The sequence below is a fragment of the Anomaloglossus baeobatrachus genome, unplaced genomic scaffold, assembly GCF_048569485.1.
Source record: "Anomaloglossus baeobatrachus isolate aAnoBae1 unplaced genomic scaffold, aAnoBae1.hap1 Scaffold_2985, whole genome shotgun sequence".
NCBI lineage: Eukaryota > Metazoa > Chordata > Amphibia > Anura > Aromobatidae > Anomaloglossus > Anomaloglossus baeobatrachus.
The window spans coordinates 99,268-120,934 of NW_027442419.1; the positions used below are offsets into that span (position 1 = coordinate 99,268).

Consider the following 21,667-nt stretch of genomic DNA (forward strand, 5'->3'; position numbering starts at 1 on the left):
AGGGCGGCCTATGAAAGAATTACTACTTTCAATAAGTACACTTAAACGGCTAATTGGGAATAGAAAAACTGTAAAAAGCCCTCTGAGAAAGCCCCCCTCTAACCTTTGATAGTAAGCTTTTCTGTAGTCTGCCTGTTGATGTATTTTCCGTTTGAACTGTGCACAACATGAAGAGACGGAACACTGGCGGCTTGTCACAATGCCCCCCGATGACATCACAATAGCGCTGCTGCCTAGAAAACAAGCTGCGCAGAAGAAGTTGTTCTTTGGGTGGGAGGGTGGGCTAGTGGAAGGAGGGGGCAATCTCTTTTTTTCCCGGGTGGTAGGGGGATGACAGGAGAAGGGAAGCGGGTGGTGAGAAAGGTACAGAGGGCAGGGTTTGGGGGCTGGGAAGGAAAGGGAAAAGATTAGGGTTTGGGGATGATGAAAGGGCTTTCTACGGGTAAGGATGGCAAAGGGTGGCAGTGACGGAAAGTCAGGCAACCTGTCCTGTCCGTCTTTTTGTATCGTGAATTGGAAAGACTGCAAGGGGGAGGGGAGTTGCTTGCGCCCTAAAGGAGGAGTTATTCAGATTCATTGCAGTGGGCGGCGGCTGCAAAACGCACCATTCTTCTTGTTTTGGCTCTGCAAAGCAGCCTTTTCAAGGGTTGGCTTGGGTGACAAAATGTCTTGTGTAGGCGTGGGTTTGTCTCCCTCTCGCTCTCTCTCCCTAAGATGTGTCCGGCATAGGCCAGGGTGCCACTCGAGGCCCAAACCAATTCTGGTTATCGCTTCTCGGCCTTTTGGCTAAGATCAAGTGTAGTATCTGTTCTTATCAGTTTAATATCTGATACGTCCCCTATCTGGGGACCATATATTAAATGGATTTTTAGAACAGGGAGATGGAAAAAGAGCTTGCTCTGTCCACTCCACGCATTGACCTGGTATTGCAGTACCTCCAGGAACGGTGCACCCCTTCTTAACCCAGTTTCCAAAAGCAGAACTCAATTCACCTGATTCATATTAGCCCGATTTAATGAATTGGAAGAAAGCATACGTCTTCATATGCACCTCAATTTGGCCCATTCACTTTTCACACTTCCTCCTTTTGTTTTTTATCTTTCACACTTTTGACTTTCTTTATTCATCCAAATAGCAAACTCATCACCACTCAACCTGACCAACTCGGCTATGTCCCCGTGCTGCAGTTCTCTGTCTTATCTAGATCATTTGCAATTGAATGGAATAGATCCCTTTTGGACAAAGTGGATTCACCTGCTGCTGCAGTGACCACAGGTGTGATAACATCTAGAATTGGCATCTGGTGCGATCTCTCCGCTTCCACTCCAAAGAAAGTTACCTGTTTATTCCTATCATGCATTGGTTTTTGGGGTTTTCTTTGAGTAATGATGATCTCTTTAGTAGTCTGTTGGCGCCCTCTCCTGGAGGAATAGTTTGCTTGCTCTTGGACATTCTAAAAGAGAGGTCATGATAGACATTGAGCTTCTGAGCTCAATTGGGGACAGTCATGGGTGATGAATGTTTGCAACCTACTGCGAAGCCTCATACCGCAATATAAGGAACGTCAAATACTAAGAAAGGGCGGCCTATGAAAGAATTACTACTTTCAATAAGTACACTTAAACGGCTAATTGGGAATAGAAAAACTGTAAAAAGCCCTCTGAGAAAGCCCCCCTCTAACCTTTGATAGTAAGCTTTTCTGTAGTCTGCCTGTTGATGTATTTTCCGTTTGAACTGTGCACAACATGAAGAGACGGAACACTGGCGGCTTGTCACAATGCCCCCCGATGACATCACAATAGCGCTGCTGCCTAGAAAACAAGCTGCGCAGAAGAAGTTGTTCTTTGGGTGGGAGGGTGGGCTAGTGGAAGGAGGGGGCAATCTCTTTTTTTCCCGGGTGGTAGGGGGATGACAGGAGAAGGGAAGCGGGTGGTGAGAAAGGTACAGAGGGCAGGGTTTGGGGGCTGGGAAGGAAAGGGAAAAGATTAGGGTTTGGGGATGATGAAAGGGCTTTCTACGGGTAAGGATGGCAAAGGGTGGCAGTGACGGAAAGTCAGGCAACCTGTCCTGTCCGTCTTTTTGTATCGTGAATTGGAAAGACTGCAAGGGGGAGGGGAGTTGCTTGCGCCCTAAAGGAGGAGTTATTCAGATTCATTGCAGTGGGCGGCGGCTGCAAAACGCACCATTCTTCTTGTTTTGGCTCTGCAAAGCAGCCTTTTCAAGGGTTGGCTTGGGTGACAAAATGTCTTGTGTAGGCGTGGGTTTGTCTCCCTCTCGCTCTCTCTCCCTAAGATGTGTCCGGCATAGGCCAGGGTGCCACTCGAGGCCCAAACCAATTCTGGTTATCGCTTCTCGGCCTTTTGGCTAAGATCAAGTGTAGTATCTGTTCTTATCAGTTTAATATCTGATACGTCCCCTATCTGGGGACCATATATTAAATGGATTTTTAGAACAGGGAGATGGAAAAAGAGCTTGCTCTGTCCACTCCACGCATTGACCTGGTATTGCAGTACCTCCAGGAACGGTGCACCCCTTCTTAACCCAGTTTCCAAAAGCAGAACTCAATTCACCTGATTCATATTAGCCCGATTTAATGAATTGGAAGAAAGCATACGTCTTCATATGCACCTCAATTTGGCCCATTCACTTTTCACACTTCCTCCTTTTGTTTTTTATCTTTCACACTTTTGACTTTCTTTATTCATCCAAATAGCAAACTCATCACCACTCAACCTGACCAACTCGGCTATGTCCCCGTGCTGCAGTTCTCTGTCTTATCTAGATCATTTGCAATTGAATGGAATAGATCCCTTTTGGACAAAGTGGATTCACCTGCTGCTGCAGTGACCACAGGTGTGATAACATCTAGAATTGGCATCTGGTGCGATCTCTCCGCTTCCACTCCAAAGAAAGTTACCTGTTTATTCCTATCATGCATTGGTTTTTGGGGTTTTCTTTGAGTAATGATGATCTCTTTAGTAGTCTGTTGGCGCCCTCTCCTGGAGGAATAGTTTGCTTGCTCTTGGACATTCTAAAAGAGAGGTCATGATAGACATTGAGCTTCTGAGCTCAATTGGGGACAGTCATGGGTGATGAATGTTTGCAACCTACTGCGAAGCCTCATACCGCAATATAAGGAACGTCAAATACTAAGAAAGGGCGGCCTATGAAAGAATTACTACTTTCAATAAGTACACTTAAACGGCTAATTGGGAATAGAAAAACTGTAAAAAGCCCTCTGAGAAAGCCCCCCTCTAACCTTTGATAGTAAGCTTTTCTGTAGTCTGCCTGTTGATGTATTTTCCGTTTGAACTGTGCACAACATGAAGAGACGGAACACTGGCGGCTTGTCACAATGCCCCCCGATGACATCACAATAGCGCTGCTGCCTAGAAAACAAGCTGCGCAGAAGAAGTTGTTCTTTGGGTGGGAGGGTGGGCTAGTGGAAGGAGGGGGCAATCTCTTTTTTTCCCGGGTGGTAGGGGGATGACAGGAGAAGGGAAGCGGGTGGTGAGAAAGGTACAGAGGGCAGGGTTTGGGGGCTGGGAAGGAAAGGGAAAAGATTAGGGTTTGGGGATGATGAAAGGGCTTTCTACGGGTAAGGATGGCAAAGGGTGGCAGTGACGGAAAGTCAGGCAACCTGTCCTGTCCGTCTTTTTGTATCGTGAATTGGAAAGACTGCAAGGGGGAGGGGAGTTGCTTGCGCCCTAAAGGAGGAGTTATTCAGATTCATTGCAGTGGGCGGCGGCTGCAAAACGCACCATTCTTCTTGTTTTGGCTCTGCAAAGCAGCCTTTTCAAGGGTTGGCTTGGGTGACAAAATGTCTTGTGTAGGCGTGGGTTTGTCTCCCTCTCGCTCTCTCTCCCTAAGATGTGTCCGGCATAGGCCAGGGTGCCACTCGAGGCCCAAACCAATTCTGGTTATCGCTTCTCGGCCTTTTGGCTAAGATCAAGTGTAGTATCTGTTCTTATCAGTTTAATATCTGATACGTCCCCTATCTGGGGACCATATATTAAATGGATTTTTAGAACAGGGAGATGGAAAAAGAGCTTGCTCTGTCCACTCCACGCATTGACCTGGTATTGCAGTACCTCCAGGAACGGTGCACCCCTTCTTAACCCAGTTTCCAAAAGCAGAACTCAATTCACCTGATTCATATTAGCCCGATTTAATGAATTGGAAGAAAGCATACGTCTTCATATGCACCTCAATTTGGCCCATTCACTTTTCACACTTCCTCCTTTTGTTTTTTATCTTTCACACTTTTGACTTTCTTTATTCATCCAAATAGCAAACTCATCACCACTCAACCTGACCAACTCGGCTATGTCCCCGTGCTGCAGTTCTCTGTCTTATCTAGATCATTTGCAATTGAATGGAATAGATCCCTTTTGGACAAAGTGGATTCACCTGCTGCTGCAGTGACCACAGGTGTGATAACATCTAGAATTGGCATCTGGTGCGATCTCTCCGCTTCCACTCCAAAGAAAGTTACCTGTTTATTCCTATCATGCATTGGTTTTTGGGGTTTTCTTTGAGTAATGATGATCTCTTTAGTAGTCTGTTGGCGCCCTCTCCTGGAGGAATAGTTTGCTTGCTCTTGGACATTCTAAAAGAGAGGTCATGATAGACATTGAGCTTCTGAGCTCAATTGGGGACAGTCATGGGTGATGAATGTTTGCAACCTACTGCGAAGCCTCATACCGCAATATAAGGAACGTCAAATACTAAGAAAGGGCGGCCTATGAAAGAATTACTACTTTCAATAAGTACACTTAAACGGCTAATTGGGAATAGAAAAACTGTAAAAAGCCCTCTGAGAAAGCCCCCCTCTAACCTTTGATAGTAAGCTTTTCTGTAGTCTGCCTGTTGATGTATTTTCCGTTTGAACTGTGCACAACATGAAGAGACGGAACACTGGCGGCTTGTCACAATGCCCCCCGATGACATCACAATAGCGCTGCTGCCTAGAAAACAAGCTGCGCAGAAGAAGTTGTTCTTTGGGTGGGAGGGTGGGCTAGTGGAAGGAGGGGGCAATCTCTTTTTTTCCCGGGTGGTAGGGGGATGACAGGAGAAGGGAAGCGGGTGGTGAGAAAGGTACAGAGGGCAGGGTTTGGGGGCTGGGAAGGAAAGGGAAAAGATTAGGGTTTGGGGATGATGAAAGGGCTTTCTACGGGTAAGGATGGCAAAGGGTGGCAGTGACGGAAAGTCAGGCAACCTGTCCTGTCCGTCTTTTTGTATCGTGAATTGGAAAGACTGCAAGGGGGAGGGGAGTTGCTTGCGCCCTAAAGGAGGAGTTATTCAGATTCATTGCAGTGGGCGGCGGCTGCAAAACGCACCATTCTTCTTGTTTTGGCTCTGCAAAGCAGCCTTTTCAAGGGTTGGCTTGGGTGACAAAATGTCTTGTGTAGGCGTGGGTTTGTCTCCCTCTCGCTCTCTCTCCCTAAGATGTGTCCGGCATAGGCCAGGGTGCCACTCGAGGCCCAAACCAATTCTGGTTATCGCTTCTCGGCCTTTTGGCTAAGATCAAGTGTAGTATCTGTTCTTATCAGTTTAATATCTGATACGTCCCCTATCTGGGGACCATATATTAAATGGATTTTTAGAACAGGGAGATGGAAAAAGAGCTTGCTCTGTCCACTCCACGCATTGACCTGGTATTGCAGTACCTCCAGGAACGGTGCACCCCTTCTTAACCCAGTTTCCAAAAGCAGAACTCAATTCACCTGATTCATATTAGCCCGATTTAATGAATTGGAAGAAAGCATACGTCTTCATATGCACCTCAATTTGGCCCATTCACTTTTCACACTTCCTCCTTTTGTTTTTTATCTTTCACACTTTTGACTTTCTTTATTCATCCAAATAGCAAACTCATCACCACTCAACCTGACCAACTCGGCTATGTCCCCGTGCTGCAGTTCTCTGTCTTATCTAGATCATTTGCAATTGAATGGAATAGATCCCTTTTGGACAAAGTGGATTCACCTGCTGCTGCAGTGACCACAGGTGTGATAACATCTAGAATTGGCATCTGGTGCGATCTCTCCGCTTCCACTCCAAAGAAAGTTACCTGTTTATTCCTATCATGCATTGGTTTTTGGGGTTTTCTTTGAGTAATGATGATCTCTTTAGTAGTCTGTTGGCGCCCTCTCCTGGAGGAATAGTTTGCTTGCTCTTGGACATTCTAAAAGAGAGGTCATGATAGACATTGAGCTTCTGAGCTCAATTGGGGACAGTCATGGGTGATGAATGTTTGCAACCTACTGCGAAGCCTCATACCGCAATATAAGGAACGTCAAATACTAAGAAAGGGCGGCCTATGAAAGAATTACTACTTTCAATAAGTACACTTAAACGGCTAATTGGGAATAGAAAAACTGTAAAAAGCCCTCTGAGAAAGCCCCCCTCTAACCTTTGATAGTAAGCTTTTCTGTAGTCTGCCTGTTGATGTATTTTCCGTTTGAACTGTGCACAACATGAAGAGACGGAACACTGGCGGCTTGTCACAATGCCCCCCGATGACATCACAATAGCGCTGCTGCCTAGAAAACAAGCTGCGCAGAAGAAGTTGTTCTTTGGGTGGGAGGGTGGGCTAGTGGAAGGAGGGGGCAATCTCTTTTTTTCCCGGGTGGTAGGGGGATGACAGGAGAAGGGAAGCGGGTGGTGAGAAAGGTACAGAGGGCAGGGTTTGGGGGCTGGGAAGGAAAGGGAAAAGATTAGGGTTTGGGGATGATGAAAGGGCTTTCTACGGGTAAGGATGGCAAAGGGTGGCAGTGACGGAAAGTCAGGCAACCTGTCCTGTCCGTCTTTTTGTATCGTGAATTGGAAAGACTGCAAGGGGGAGGGGAGTTGCTTGCGCCCTAAAGGAGGAGTTATTCAGATTCATTGCAGTGGGCGGCGGCTGCAAAACGCACCATTCTTCTTGTTTTGGCTCTGCAAAGCAGCCTTTTCAAGGGTTGGCTTGGGTGACAAAATGTCTTGTGTAGGCGTGGGTTTGTCTCCCTCTCGCTCTCTCTCCCTAAGATGTGTCCGGCATAGGCCAGGGTGCCACTCGAGGCCCAAACCAATTCTGGTTATCGCTTCTCGGCCTTTTGGCTAAGATCAAGTGTAGTATCTGTTCTTATCAGTTTAATATCTGATACGTCCCCTATCTGGGGACCATATATTAAATGGATTTTTAGAACAGGGAGATGGAAAAAGAGCTTGCTCTGTCCACTCCACGCATTGACCTGGTATTGCAGTACCTCCAGGAACGGTGCACCCCTTCTTAACCCAGTTTCCAAAAGCAGAACTCAATTCACCTGATTCATATTAGCCCGATTTAATGAATTGGAAGAAAGCATACGTCTTCATATGCACCTCAATTTGGCCCATTCACTTTTCACACTTCCTCCTTTTGTTTTTTATCTTTCACACTTTTGACTTTCTTTATTCATCCAAATAGCAAACTCATCACCACTCAACCTGACCAACTCGGCTATGTCCCCGTGCTGCAGTTCTCTGTCTTATCTAGATCATTTGCAATTGAATGGAATAGATCCCTTTTGGACAAAGTGGATTCACCTGCTGCTGCAGTGACCACAGGTGTGATAACATCTAGAATTGGCATCTGGTGCGATCTCTCCGCTTCCACTCCAAAGAAAGTTACCTGTTTATTCCTATCATGCATTGGTTTTTGGGGTTTTCTTTGAGTAATGATGATCTCTTTAGTAGTCTGTTGGCGCCCTCTCCTGGAGGAATAGTTTGCTTGCTCTTGGACATTCTAAAAGAGAGGTCATGATAGACATTGAGCTTCTGAGCTCAATTGGGGACAGTCATGGGTGATGAATGTTTGCAACCTACTGCGAAGCCTCATACCGCAATATAAGGAACGTCAAATACTAAGAAAGGGCGGCCTATGAAAGAATTACTACTTTCAATAAGTACACTTAAACGGCTAATTGGGAATAGAAAAACTGTAAAAAGCCCTCTGAGAAAGCCCCCCTCTAACCTTTGATAGTAAGCTTTTCTGTAGTCTGCCTGTTGATGTATTTTCCGTTTGAACTGTGCACAACATGAAGAGACGGAACACTGGCGGCTTGTCACAATGCCCCCCGATGACATCACAATAGCGCTGCTGCCTAGAAAACAAGCTGCGCAGAAGAAGTTGTTCTTTGGGTGGGAGGGTGGGCTAGTGGAAGGAGGGGGCAATCTCTTTTTTTCCCGGGTGGTAGGGGGATGACAGGAGAAGGGAAGCGGGTGGTGAGAAAGGTACAGAGGGCAGGGTTTGGGGGCTGGGAAGGAAAGGGAAAAGATTAGGGTTTGGGGATGATGAAAGGGCTTTCTACGGGTAAGGATGGCAAAGGGTGGCAGTGACGGAAAGTCAGGCAACCTGTCCTGTCCGTCTTTTTGTATCGTGAATTGGAAAGACTGCAAGGGGGAGGGGAGTTGCTTGCGCCCTAAAGGAGGAGTTATTCAGATTCATTGCAGTGGGCGGCGGCTGCAAAACGCACCATTCTTCTTGTTTTGGCTCTGCAAAGCAGCCTTTTCAAGGGTTGGCTTGGGTGACAAAATGTCTTGTGTAGGCGTGGGTTTGTCTCCCTCTCGCTCTCTCTCCCTAAGATGTGTCCGGCATAGGCCAGGGTGCCACTCGAGGCCCAAACCAATTCTGGTTATCGCTTCTCGGCCTTTTGGCTAAGATCAAGTGTAGTATCTGTTCTTATCAGTTTAATATCTGATACGTCCCCTATCTGGGGACCATATATTAAATGGATTTTTAGAACAGGGAGATGGAAAAAGAGCTTGCTCTGTCCACTCCACGCATTGACCTGGTATTGCAGTACCTCCAGGAACGGTGCACCCCTTCTTAACCCAGTTTCCAAAAGCAGAACTCAATTCACCTGATTCATATTAGCCCGATTTAATGAATTGGAAGAAAGCATACGTCTTCATATGCACCTCAATTTGGCCCATTCACTTTTCACACTTCCTCCTTTTGTTTTTTATCTTTAACACTTTTGACTTTCTTTATTCATCCAAATAGCAAACTCATCACCACTCAACCTGACCAACTCGGCTATGTCCCCGTGCTGCAGTTCTCTGTCTTATCTAGATCATTTGCAATTGAATGGAATAGATCCCTTTTGGACAAAGTGGATTCACCTGCTGCTGCAGTGACCACAGGTGTGATAACATCTAGAATTGGCATCTGGTGCGATCTCTCCGCTTCCACTCCAAAGAAAGTTACCTGTTTATTCCTATCATGCATTGGTTTTTGGGGTTTTCTTTGAGTAATGATGATCTCTTTAGTAGTCTGTTGGCGCCCTCTCCTGGAGGAATAGTTTGCTTGCTCTTGGACATTCTAAAAGAGAGGTCATGATAGACATTGAGCTTCTGAGCTCAATTGGGGACAGTCATGGGTGATGAATGTTTGCAACCTACTGCGAAGCCTCATACCGCAATATAAGGAACGTCAAATACTAAGAAAGGGCGGCCTATGAAAGAATTACTACTTTCAATAAGTACACTTAAACGGCTAATTGGGAATAGAAAAACTGTAAAAAGCCCTCTGAGAAAGCCCCCCTCTAACCTTTGATAGTAAGCTTTTCTGTAGTCTGCCTGTTGATGTATTTTCCGTTTGAACTGTGCACAACATGAAGAGACGGAACACTGGCGGCTTGTCACAATGCCCCCCGATGACATCACAATAGCGCTGCTGCCTAGAAAACAAGCTGCGCAGAAGAAGTTGTTCTTTGGGTGGGAGGGTGGGCTAGTGGAAGGAGGGGGCAATCTCTTTTTTTCCCGGGTGGTAGGGGGATGACAGGAGAAGGGAAGCGGGTGGTGAGAAAGGTACAGAGGGCAGGGTTTGGGGGCTGGGAAGGAAAGGGAAAAGATTAGGGTTTGGGGATGATGAAAGGGCTTTCTACGGGTAAGGATGGCAAAGGGTGGCAGTGACGGAAAGTCAGGCAACCTGTCCTGTCCGTCTTTTTGTATCGTGAATTGGAAAGACTGCAAGGGGGAGGGGAGTTGCTTGCGCCCTAAAGGAGGAGTTATTCAGATTCATTGCAGTGGGCGGCGGCTGCAAAACGCACCATTCTTCTTGTTTTGGCTCTGCAAAGCAGCCTTTTCAAGGGTTGGCTTGGGTGACAAAATGTCTTGTGTAGGCGTGGGTTTGTCTCCCTCTCGCTCTCTCTCCCTAAGATGTGTCCGGCATAGGCCAGGGTGCCACTCGAGGCCCAAACCAATTCTGGTTATCGCTTCTCGGCCTTTTGGCTAAGATCAAGTGTAGTATCTGTTCTTATCAGTTTAATATCTGATACGTCCCCTATCTGGGGACCATATATTAAATGGATTTTTAGAACAGGGAGATGGAAAAAGAGCTTGCTCTGTCCACTCCACGCATTGACCTGGTATTGCAGTACCTCCAGGAACGGTGCACCCCTTCTTAACCCAGTTTCCAAAAGCAGAACTCAATTCACCTGATTCATATTAGCCCGATTTAATGAATTGGAAGAAAGCATACGTCTTCATATGCACCTCAATTTGGCCCATTCACTTTTCACACTTCCTCCTTTTGTTTTTTATCTTTCACACTTTTGACTTTCTTTATTCATCCAAATAGCAAACTCATCACCACTCAACCTGACCAACTCGGCTATGTCCCCGTGCTGCAGTTCTCTGTCTTATCTAGATCATTTGCAATTGAATGGAATAGATCCCTTTTGGACAAAGTGGATTCACCTGCTGCTGCAGTGACCACAGGTGTGATAACATCTAGAATTGGCATCTGGTGCGATCTCTCCGCTTCCACTCCAAAGAAAGTTACCTGTTTATTCCTATCATGCATTGGTTTTTGGGGTTTTCTTTGAGTAATGATGATCTCTTTAGTAGTCTGTTGGCGCCCTCTCCTGGAGGAATAGTTTGCTTGCTCTTGGACATTCTAAAAGAGAGGTCATGATAGACATTGAGCTTCTGAGCTCAATTGGGGACAGTCATGGGTGATGAATGTTTGCAACCTACTGCGAAGCCTCATACCGCAATATAAGGAACGTCAAATACTAAGAAAGGGCGGCCTATGAAAGAATTACTACTTTCAATAAGTACACTTAAACGGCTAATTGGGAATAGAAAAACTGTAAAAAGCCCTCTGAGAAAGCCCCCCTCTAACCTTTGATAGTAAGCTTTTCTGTAGTCTGCCTGTTGATGTATTTTCCGTTTGAACTGTGCACAACATGAAGAGACGGAACACTGGCGGCTTGTCACAATGCCCCCCGATGACATCACAATAGCGCTGCTGCCTAGAAAACAAGCTGCGCAGAAGAAGTTGTTCTTTGGGTGGGAGGGTGGGCTAGTGGAAGGAGGGGGCAATCTCTTTTTTTCCCGGGTGGTAGGGGGATGACAGGAGAAGGGAAGCGGGTGGTGAGAAAGGTACAGAGGGCAGGGTTTGGGGGCTGGGAAGGAAAGGGAAAAGATTAGGGTTTGGGGATGATGAAAGGGCTTTCTACGGGTAAGGATGGCAAAGGGTGGCAGTGACGGAAAGTCAGGCAACCTGTCCTGTCCGTCTTTTTGTATCGTGAATTGGAAAGACTGCAAGGGGGAGGGGAGTTGCTTGCGCCCTAAAGGAGGAGTTATTCAGATTCATTGCAGTGGGCGGCGGCTGCAAAACGCACCATTCTTCTTGTTTTGGCTCTGCAAAGCAGCCTTTTCAAGGGTTGGCTTGGGTGACAAAATGTCTTGTGTAGGCGTGGGTTTGTCTCCCTCTCGCTCTCTCTCCCTAAGATGTGTCCGGCATAGGCCAGGGTGCCACTCGAGGCCCAAACCAATTCTGGTTATCGCTTCTCGGCCTTTTGGCTAAGATCAAGTGTAGTATCTGTTCTTATCAGTTTAATATCTGATACGTCCCCTATCTGGGGACCATATATTAAATGGATTTTTAGAACAGGGAGATGGAAAAAGAGCTTGCTCTGTCCACTCCACGCATTGACCTGGTATTGCAGTACCTCCAGGAACGGTGCACCCCTTCTTAACCCAGTTTCCAAAAGCAGAACTCAATTCACCTGATTCATATTAGCCCGATTTAATGAATTGGAAGAAAGCATACGTCTTCATATGCACCTCAATTTGGCCCATTCACTTTTCACACTTCCTCCTTTTGTTTTTTATCTTTCACACTTTTGACTTTCTTTATTCATCCAAATAGCAAACTCATCACCACTCAACCTGACCAACTCGGCTATGTCCCCGTGCTGCAGTTCTCTGTCTTATCTAGATCATTTGCAATTGAATGGAATAGATCCCTTTTGGACAAAGTGGATTCACCTGCTGCTGCAGTGACCACAGGTGTGATAACATCTAGAATTGGCATCTGGTGCGATCTCTCCGCTTCCACTCCAAAGAAAGTTACCTGTTTATTCCTATCATGCATTGGTTTTTGGGGTTTTCTTTGAGTAATGATGATCTCTTTAGTAGTCTGTTGGCGCCCTCTCCTGGAGGAATAGTTTGCTTGCTCTTGGACATTCTAAAAGAGAGGTCATGATAGACATTGAGCTTCTGAGCTCAATTGGGGACAGTCATGGGTGATGAATGTTTGCAACCTACTGCGAAGCCTCATACCGCAATATAAGGAACGTCAAATACTAAGAAAGGGCGGCCTATGAAAGAATTACTACTTTCAATAAGTACACTTAAACGGCTAATTGGGAATAGAAAAACTGTAAAAAGCCCTCTGAGAAAGCCCCCCTCTAACCTTTGATAGTAAGCTTTTCTGTAGTCTGCCTGTTGATGTATTTTCCGTTTGAACTGTGCACAACATGAAGAGACGGAACACTGGCGGCTTGTCACAATGCCCCCCGATGACATCACAATAGCGCTGCTGCCTAGAAAACAAGCTGCGCAGAAGAAGTTGTTCTTTGGGTGGGAGGGTGGGCTAGTGGAAGGAGGGGGCAATCTCTTTTTTTCCCGGGTGGTAGGGGGATGACAGGAGAAGGGAAGCGGGTGGTGAGAAAGGTACAGAGGGCAGGGTTTGGGGGCTGGGAAGGAAAGGGAAAAGATTAGGGTTTGGGGATGATGAAAGGGCTTTCTACGGGTAAGGATGGCAAAGGGTGGCAGTGACGGAAAGTCAGGCAACCTGTCCTGTCCGTCTTTTTGTATCGTGAATTGGAAAGACTGCAAGGGGGAGGGGAGTTGCTTGCGCCCTAAAGGAGGAGTTATTCAGATTCATTGCAGTGGGCGGCGGCTGCAAAACGCACCATTCTTCTTGTTTTGGCTCTGCAAAGCAGCCTTTTCAAGGGTTGGCTTGGGTGACAAAATGTCTTGTGTAGGCGTGGGTTTGTCTCCCTCTCGCTCTCTCTCCCTAAGATGTGTCCGGCATAGGCCAGGGTGCCACTCGAGGCCCAAACCAATTCTGGTTATCGCTTCTCGGCCTTTTGGCTAAGATCAAGTGTAGTATCTGTTCTTATCAGTTTAATATCTGATACGTCCCCTATCTGGGGACCATATATTAAATGGATTTTTAGAACAGGGAGATGGAAAAAGAGCTTGCTCTGTCCACTCCACGCATTGACCTGGTATTGCAGTACCTCCAGGAACGGTGCACCCCTTCTTAACCCAGTTTCCAAAAGCAGAACTCAATTCACCTGATTCATATTAGCCCGATTTAATGAATTGGAAGAAAGCATACGTCTTCATATGCACCTCAATTTGGCCCATTCACTTTTCACACTTCCTCCTTTTGTTTTTTATCTTTCACACTTTTGACTTTCTTTATTCATCCAAATAGCAAACTCATCACCACTCAACCTGACCAACTCGGCTATGTCCCCGTGCTGCAGTTCTCTGTCTTATCTAGATCATTTGCAATTGAATGGAATAGATCCCTTTTGGACAAAGTGGATTCACCTGCTGCTGCAGTGACCACAGGTGTGATAACATCTAGAATTGGCATCTGGTGCGATCTCTCCGCTTCCACTCCAAAGAAAGTTACCTGTTTATTCCTATCATGCATTGGTTTTTGGGGTTTTCTTTGAGTAATGATGATCTCTTTAGTAGTCTGTTGGCGCCCTCTCCTGGAGGAATAGTTTGCTTGCTCTTGGACATTCTAAAAGAGAGGTCATGATAGACATTGAGCTTCTGAGCTCAATTGGGGACAGTCATGGGTGATGAATGTTTGCAACCTACTGCGAAGCCTCATACCGCAATATAAGGAACGTCAAATACTAAGAAAGGGCGGCCTATGAAAGAATTACTACTTTCAATAAGTACACTTAAACGGCTAATTGGGAATAGAAAAACTGTAAAAAGCCCTCTGAGAAAGCCCCCCTCTAACCTTTGATAGTAAGCTTTTCTGTAGTCTGCCTGTTGATGTATTTTCCGTTTGAACTGTGCACAACATGAAGAGACGGAACACTGGCGGCTTGTCACAATGCCCCCCGATGACATCACAATAGCGCTGCTGCCTAGAAAACAAGCTGCGCAGAAGAAGTTGTTCTTTGGGTGGGAGGGTGGGCTAGTGGAAGGAGGGGGCAATCTCTTTTTTTCCCGGGTGGTAGGGGGATGACAGGAGAAGGGAAGCGGGTGGTGAGAAAGGTACAGAGGGCAGGGTTTGGGGGCTGGGAAGGAAAGGGAAAAGATTAGGGTTTGGGGATGATGAAAGGGCTTTCTACGGGTAAGGATGGCAAAGGGTGGCAGTGACGGAAAGTCAGGCAACCTGTCCTGTCCGTCTTTTTGTATCGTGAATTGGAAAGACTGCAAGGGGGAGGGGAGTTGCTTGCGCCCTAAAGGAGGAGTTATTCAGATTCATTGCAGTGGGCGGCGGCTGCAAAACGCACCATTCTTCTTGTTTTGGCTCTGCAAAGCAGCCTTTTCAAGGGTTGGCTTGGGTGACAAAATGTCTTGTGTAGGCGTGGGTTTGTCTCCCTCTCGCTCTCTCTCCCTAAGATGTGTCCGGCATAGGCCAGGGTGCCACTCGAGGCCCAAACCAATTCTGGTTATCGCTTCTCGGCCTTTTGGCTAAGATCAAGTGTAGTATCTGTTCTTATCAGTTTAATATCTGATACGTCCCCTATCTGGGGACCATATATTAAATGGATTTTTAGAACAGGGAGATGGAAAAAGAGCTTGCTCTGTCCACTCCACGCATTGACCTGGTATTGCAGTACCTCCAGGAACGGTGCACCCCTTCTTAACCCAGTTTCCAAAAGCAGAACTCAATTCACCTGATTCATATTAGCCCGATTTAATGAATTGGAAGAAAGCATACGTCTTCATATGCACCTCAATTTGGCCCATTCACTTTTCACACTTCCTCCTTTTGTTTTTTATCTTTCACACTTTTGACTTTCTTTATTCATCCAAATAGCAAACTCATCACCACTCAACCTGACCAACTCGGCTATGTCCCCGTGCTGCAGTTCTCTGTCTTATCTAGATCATTTGCAATTGAATGGAATAGATCCCTTTTGGACAAAGTGGATTCACCTGCTGCTGCAGTGACCACAGGTGTGATAACATCTAGAATTGGCATCTGGTGCGATCTCTCCGCTTCCACTCCAAAGAAAGTTACCTGTTTATTCCTATCATGCATTGGTTTTTGGGGTTTTCTTTGAGTAATGATGATCTCTTTAGTAGTCTGTTGGCGCCCTCTCCTGGAGGAATAGTTTGCTTGCTCTTGGACATTCTAAAAGAGAGGTCATGATAGACATTGAGCTTCTGAGCTCAATTGGGGACAGTCATGGGTGATGAATGTTTGCAACCTACTGCGAAGCCTCATACCGCAATATAAGGAACGTCAAATACTAAGAAAGGGCGGCCTATGAAAGAATTACTACTTTCAATAAGTACACTTAAACGGCTAATTGGGAATAGAAAAACTGTAAAAAGCCCTCTGAGAAAGCCCCCCTCTAACCTTTGATAGTAAGCTTTTCTGTAGTCTGCCTGTTGATGTATTTTCCGTTTGAACTGTGCACAACATGAAGAGACGGAACACTGGCGGCTTGTCACAATGCCCCCCGATGACATCACAATAGCGCTGCTGCCTAGAAAACAAGCTGCGCAGAAGAAGTTGTTCTTTGGGTGGGAGGGTGGGCTAGTGGAAGGAGGGGGCAATCTCTTTTTTTCCCGGGTGGTAGGGGGATGACAGGAGAAGGGAAGCGGGTGGTGAGAAAGGTACAGAGGGCAGGGTTTGGGGGCTGGGAAGGAAAGGGAAAAGATTAGGGTTTGGGGATGATGAAAGGGCTTTCTACGGGTAAGGATGGCAAAGGGTGGCAGTGACGGAAAGTCAGGCAACCTGTCCTGTCCGTCTTTTTGTATCGTGAATTGGAAAGACTGCAAGGGGGAGGGGAGTTGCTTGCGCCCTAAAGGAGGAGTTATTCAGATTCATTGCAGTGGGCGGCGGCTGCAAAACGCACCATTCTTCTTGTTTTGGCTCTGCAAAGCAGCCTTTTCAAGGGTTGGCTTGGGTGACAAAATGTCTTGTGTAGGCGTGGGTTTGTCTCCCTCTCGCTCTCTCTCCCTAAGATGTGTCCGGCATAGGCCAGGGTGCCACTCGAGGCCCAAACCAATTCTGGTTATCGCTTCTCGGCCTTTTGGCTAAGATCAAGTGTAGTATCTGTTCTTATCAGTTTAATATCTGATACGTCCCCTATCTGGGGACCATATATTAAATGGATTTTTAGAACAGGGAGATGGAAAAAGAGCTTGCTCTGTCCACTCCACGCATTGACCTGGTATTGCAGTACCTCCAGGAACGGTGCACCCCTTCTTAACCCAGTTTCCAAAAGCAGAACTCAATTCACCTGATTCATATTAGCCCGATTTAATGAATTGGAAGAAAGCATACGTCTTCATATGCACCTCAATTTGGCCCATTCACTTTTCACACTTCCTCCTTTTGTTTTTTATCTTTCACACTTTTGACTTTCTTTATTCATCCAAATAGCAAACTCATCACCACTCAACCTGACCAACTCGGCTATGTCCCCGTGCTGCAGTTCTCTGTCTTATCTAGATCATTTGCAATTGAATGGAATAGATCCCTTTTGGACAAAGTGGATTCACCTGCTGCTGCAGTGACCACAGGTGTGATAACATCTAGAATTGGCATCTGGTGCGATCTCTCCGCTTCCACTCCAAAGAAAGTTACCTGTTTATTCCTATCATGCATTGGTTTTTGGGGTTTTCTTTGAGTAATGATGATCTCTTTAGTAGTCTGTTGGCGCCCTCTCCTGGAGGAATAGTTTGCTTGCTCTTGGACATTCTAAAAGAGAGGTCATGATAGACATTGAGCTTCTGAGCTCAATTGGGGACAGTCATGGGTGATGAATGTTTGCAACCTACTGCGAAGCCTCATACCGCAATATAAGGAACGTCAAATACTAAGAAAGGGCGGCCTATGAAAGAATTACTACTTTCAATAAGTACACTTAAACGGCTAATTGGGAATAGAAAAACTGTAAAAAGCCCTCTGAGAAAGCCCCCCTCTAACCTTTGATAGTAAGCTTTTCTGTAGTCTGCCTGTTGATGTATTTTCCGTTTGAACTGTGCACAACATGAAGAGACGGAACACTGGCGGCTTGTCACAATGCCCCCCGATGACATCACAATAGCGCTGCTGCCTAGAAAACAAGCTGCGCAGAAGAAGTTGTTCTTTGGGTGGGAGGGTGGGCTAGTGGAAGGAGGGGGCAATCTCTTTTTTTCCCGGGTGGTAGGGGGATGACAGGAGAAGGGAAGCGGGTGGTGAGAAAGGTACAGAGGGCAGGGTTTGGGGGCTGGGAAGGAAAGGGAAAAGATTAGGGTTTGGGGATGATGAAAGGGCTTTCTACGGGTAAGGATGGCAAAGGGTGGCAGTGACGGAAAGTCAGGCAACCTGTCCTGTCCGTCTTTTTGTATCGTGAATTGGAAAGACTGCAAGGGGGAGGGGAGTTGCTTGCGCCCTAAAGGAGGAGTTATTCAGATTCATTGCAGTGGGCGGCGGCTGCAAAACGCACCATTCTTCTTGTTTTGGCTCTGCAAAGCAGCCTTTTCAAGGGTTGGCTTGGGTGACAAAATGTCTTGTGTAGGCGTGGGTTTGTCTCCCTCTCGCTCTCTCTCCCTAAGATGTGTCCGGCATAGGCCAGGGTGCCACTCGAGGCCCAAACCAATTCTGGTTATCGCTTCTCGGCCTTTTGGCTAAGATCAAGTGTAGTATCTGTTCTTATCAGTTTAATATCTGATACGTCCCCTATCTGGGGACCATATATTAAATGGATTTTTAGAACAGGGAGATGGAAAAAGAGCTTGCTCTGTCCACTCCACGCATTGACCTGGTATTGCAGTACCTCCAGGAACGGTGCACCCCTTCTTAACCCAGTTTCCAAAAGCAGAACTCAATTCACCTGATTCATATTAGCCCGATTTAATGAATTGGAAGAAAGCATACGTCTTCATATGCACCTCAATTTGGCCCATTCACTTTTCACACTTCCTCCTTTTGTTTTTTATCTTTCACACTTTTGACTTTCTTTATTCATCCAAATAGCAAACTCATCACCACTCAACCTGACCAACTCGGCTATGTCCCCGTGCTGCAGTTCTCTGTCTTATCTAGATCATTTGCAATTGAATGGAATAGATCCCTTTTGGACAAAGTGGATTCACCTGCTGCTGCAGTGACCACAGGTGTGATAACATCTAGAATTGGCATCTGGTGCGATCTCTCCGCTTCCACTCCAAAGAAAGTTACCTGTTTATTCCTATCATGCATTGGTTTTTGGGGTTTTCTTTGAGTAATGATGATCTCTTTAGTAGTCTGTTGGCGCCCTCTCCTGGAGGAATAGTTTGCTTGCTCTTGGACATTCTAAAAGAGAGGTCATGATAGACATTGAGCTTCTGAGCTCAATTGGGGACAGTCATGGGTGATGAATGTTTGCAACCTACTGCGAAGCCTCATACCGCAATATAAGGAACGTCAAATACTAAGAAAGGGCGGCCTATGAAAGAATTACTACTTTCAATAAGTACACTTAAACGGCTAATTGGGAATAGAAAAACTGTAAAAAGCCCTCTGAGAAAGCCCCCCTCTAACCTTTGATAGTAAGCTTTTCTGTAGTCTGCCTGTTGATGTATTTTCCGTTTGAACTGTGCACAACATGAAGAGACGGAACACTGGCGGCTTGTCACAATGCCCCCCGATGACATCACAATAGCGCTGCTGCCTAGAAAACAAGCTGCGCAGAAGAAGTTGTTCTTTGGGTGGGAGGGTGGGCTAGTGGAAGGAGGGGGCAATCTCTTTTTTTCCCGGGTGGTAGGGGGATGACAGGAGAAGGGAAGCGGGTGGTGAGAAAGGTACAGAGGGCAGGGTTTGGGGGCTGGGAAGGAAAGGGAAAAGATTAGGGTTTGGGGATGATGAAAGGGCTTTCTACGGGTAAGGATGGCAAAGGGTGGCAGTGACGGAAAGTCAGGCAACCTGTCCTGTCCGTCTTTTTGTATCGTGAATTGGAAAGACTGCAAGGGGGAGGGGAGTTGCTTGCGCCCTAAAGGAGGAGTTATTCAGATTCATTGCAGTGGGCGGCGGCTGCAAAACGCACCATTCTTCTTGTTTTGGCTCTGCAAAGCAGCCTTTTCAAGGGTTGGCTTGGGTGACAAAATGTCTTGTGTAGGCGTGGGTTTGTCTCCCTCTCGCTCTCTCTCCCTAAGATGTGTCCGGCATAGGCCAGGGTGCCACTCGAGGCCCAAACCAATTCTGGTTATCGCTTCTCGGCCTTTTGGCTAAGATCAAGTGTAGTATCTGTTCTTATCAGTTTAATATCTGATACGTCCCCTATCTGGGGACCATATATTAAATGGATTTTTAGAACAGGGAGATGGAAAAAGAGCTTGCTCTGTCCACTCCACGCATTGACCTGGTATTGCAGTACCTCCAGGAACGGTGCACCCCTTCTTAACCCAGTTTCCAAAAGCAGAACTCAATTCACCTGATTCATATTAGCCCGATTTAATGAATTGGAAGAAAGCATACGTCTTCATATGCACCTCAATTTGGCCCATTCACTTTTCACACTTCCTCCTTTTGTTTTTTATCTTTCACACTTTTGACTTTCTTTATTCATCCAAATAGCAAACTCATCACCACTCAACCTGACCAACTCGGCTATGTCCCCGTGCTGCAGTTCTCTGTCTTATCTAGATCATTTGCAATTGAATGGAATAGATCCCTTTTGGACAAAGTGGATTCACCTGCTGCTGCAGTGACCACAGGTGTGATAACATCTAGAATTGGCATCTGGTGCGATCTCTCCGCTTCCACTCCAAAGAAAGTTACCTGTTTATTCCTATCATGCATTGGTTTTTGGGGTTTTCTTTGAGTAATGATGATCTCTTTAGTAGTCTGTTGGCGCCCTCTCCTGGAGGAATAGTTTGCTTGCTCTTGGACATTCTAAAAGAGAGGTCATGATAGACATTGAGCTTCTGAGCTCAATTGGGGACAGTCATGGGTGATGAATGTTTGCAACCTACTGCGAAGCCTCATACCGCAATATAAGGAACGTCAAATACTAAGAAAGGGCGGCCTATGAAAGAATTACTACTTTCAATAAGTACACTTAAACGGCTAATTGGGAATAGAAAAACTGTAAAAAGCCCTCTGAGAAAGCCCCCCTCTAACCTTTGATAGTAAGCTTTTCTGTAGTCTGCCTGTTGATGTATTTTCCGTTTGAACTGTGCACAACATGAAGAGACGGAACACTGGCGGCTTGTCACAATGCCCCCCGATGACATCACAATAGCGCTGCTGCCTAGAAAACAAGCTGCGCAGAAGAAGTTGTTCTTTGGGTGGGAGGGTGGGCTAGTGGAAGGAGGGGGCAATCTCTTTTTTTCCCGGGTGGTAGGGGGATGACAGGAGAAGGGAAGCGGGTGGTGAGAAAGGTACAGAGGGCAGGGTTTGGGGGCTGGGAAGGAAAGGGAAAAGATTAGGGTTTGGGGATGATGAAAGGGCTTTCTACGGGTAAGGATGGCAAAGGGTGGCAGTGACGGAAAGTCAGGCAACCTGTCCTGTCCGTCTTTTTGTATCGTGAATTGGAAAGACTGCAAGGGGGAGGGGAGTTGCTTGCGCCCTAAAGGAGGAGTTATTCAGATTCATTGCAGTGGGCGGCGGCTGCAAAACGCACCATTCTTCTTGTTTTGGCTCTGCAAAGCAGCCTTTTCAAGGGTTGGCTTGGGTGACAAAATGTCTTGTGTAGGCGTGGGTTTGTCTCCCTCTCGCTCTCTCTCCCTAAGATGTGTCCGGCATAGGCCAGGGTGCCACTCGAGGCCCAAACCAATTCTGGTTATCGCTTCTCGGCCTTTTGGCTAAGATCAAGTGTAGTATCTGTTCTTATCAGTTTAATATCTGATACGTCCCCTATCTGGGGACCATATATTAAATGGATTTTTAGAACAGGGAGATGGAAAAAGAGCTTGCTCTGTCCACTCCACGCATTGACCTGGTATTGCAGTACCTCCAGGAACGGTGCACCCCTTCTTAACCCAGTTTCCAAAAGCAGAACTCAATTCACCTGATTCATATTAGCCCGATTTAATGAATTGGAAGAAAGCATACGTCTTCATATGCACCTCAATTTGGCCCATTCACTTTTCACACTTCCTCCTTTTGTTTTTTATCTTTCACACTTTTGACTTTCTTTATTCATCCAAATAGCAAACTCATCACCACTCA

At 46.4% G+C, this 21,667-nt stretch overlaps 14 non-coding genes across 14 annotated transcripts; all 14 read left to right on the plus strand.

Annotated features, from left to right (window-relative positions):
- Positions 1-766: 766 nt before the first annotated feature.
- LOC142268039 (U2 spliceosomal RNA) lies at positions 767-957 on the plus strand. Its single transcript, XR_012733823.1, has one exon. It is a non-coding gene; the product is annotated as a U2 spliceosomal RNA (small nuclear RNA).
- A 1,387-nt stretch (positions 958-2,344) lies between these two features.
- On the plus strand, positions 2,345-2,535 carry LOC142268040 (U2 spliceosomal RNA). Its single transcript, XR_012733824.1, has one exon. It is a non-coding gene; the product is annotated as a U2 spliceosomal RNA (small nuclear RNA).
- Positions 2,536-3,922: 1,387 nt separating this feature from the next.
- LOC142268041 (U2 spliceosomal RNA) lies at positions 3,923-4,113 on the plus strand. Its single transcript, XR_012733825.1, has one exon. It is a non-coding gene; the product is annotated as a U2 spliceosomal RNA (small nuclear RNA).
- Positions 4,114-5,500: 1,387 nt separating this feature from the next.
- Positions 5,501-5,691, plus strand: LOC142268042 (U2 spliceosomal RNA). The gene has a single exon (XR_012733826.1). It is a non-coding gene; the product is annotated as a U2 spliceosomal RNA (small nuclear RNA).
- A 1,387-nt stretch (positions 5,692-7,078) lies between these two features.
- Positions 7,079-7,269, plus strand: LOC142268043 (U2 spliceosomal RNA). The gene has a single exon (XR_012733827.1). It is a non-coding gene; the product is annotated as a U2 spliceosomal RNA (small nuclear RNA).
- Positions 7,270-8,656: 1,387 nt separating this feature from the next.
- Positions 8,657-8,847, plus strand: LOC142268044 (U2 spliceosomal RNA). The gene has a single exon (XR_012733828.1). It is a non-coding gene; the product is annotated as a U2 spliceosomal RNA (small nuclear RNA).
- Positions 8,848-10,234: 1,387 nt separating this feature from the next.
- LOC142268045 (U2 spliceosomal RNA) lies at positions 10,235-10,425 on the plus strand. Its single transcript, XR_012733829.1, has one exon. It is a non-coding gene; the product is annotated as a U2 spliceosomal RNA (small nuclear RNA).
- Positions 10,426-11,812: 1,387 nt separating this feature from the next.
- On the plus strand, positions 11,813-12,003 carry LOC142268046 (U2 spliceosomal RNA). The gene has a single exon (XR_012733830.1). It is a non-coding gene; the product is annotated as a U2 spliceosomal RNA (small nuclear RNA).
- A 1,387-nt stretch (positions 12,004-13,390) lies between these two features.
- On the plus strand, positions 13,391-13,581 carry LOC142268049 (U2 spliceosomal RNA). Its single transcript, XR_012733832.1, has one exon. It is a non-coding gene; the product is annotated as a U2 spliceosomal RNA (small nuclear RNA).
- Positions 13,582-14,968: 1,387 nt separating this feature from the next.
- On the plus strand, positions 14,969-15,159 carry LOC142268050 (U2 spliceosomal RNA). Its single transcript, XR_012733833.1, has one exon. It is a non-coding gene; the product is annotated as a U2 spliceosomal RNA (small nuclear RNA).
- Positions 15,160-16,546: 1,387 nt separating this feature from the next.
- LOC142268051 (U2 spliceosomal RNA) lies at positions 16,547-16,737 on the plus strand. The gene has a single exon (XR_012733834.1). It is a non-coding gene; the product is annotated as a U2 spliceosomal RNA (small nuclear RNA).
- A 1,387-nt stretch (positions 16,738-18,124) lies between these two features.
- On the plus strand, positions 18,125-18,315 carry LOC142268052 (U2 spliceosomal RNA). Its single transcript, XR_012733835.1, has one exon. It is a non-coding gene; the product is annotated as a U2 spliceosomal RNA (small nuclear RNA).
- Positions 18,316-19,702: 1,387 nt separating this feature from the next.
- On the plus strand, positions 19,703-19,893 carry LOC142268053 (U2 spliceosomal RNA). The gene has a single exon (XR_012733836.1). It is a non-coding gene; the product is annotated as a U2 spliceosomal RNA (small nuclear RNA).
- A 1,387-nt stretch (positions 19,894-21,280) lies between these two features.
- On the plus strand, positions 21,281-21,471 carry LOC142268054 (U2 spliceosomal RNA). Its single transcript, XR_012733837.1, has one exon. It is a non-coding gene; the product is annotated as a U2 spliceosomal RNA (small nuclear RNA).
- Positions 21,472-21,667: the final 196 nt, after the last annotated feature.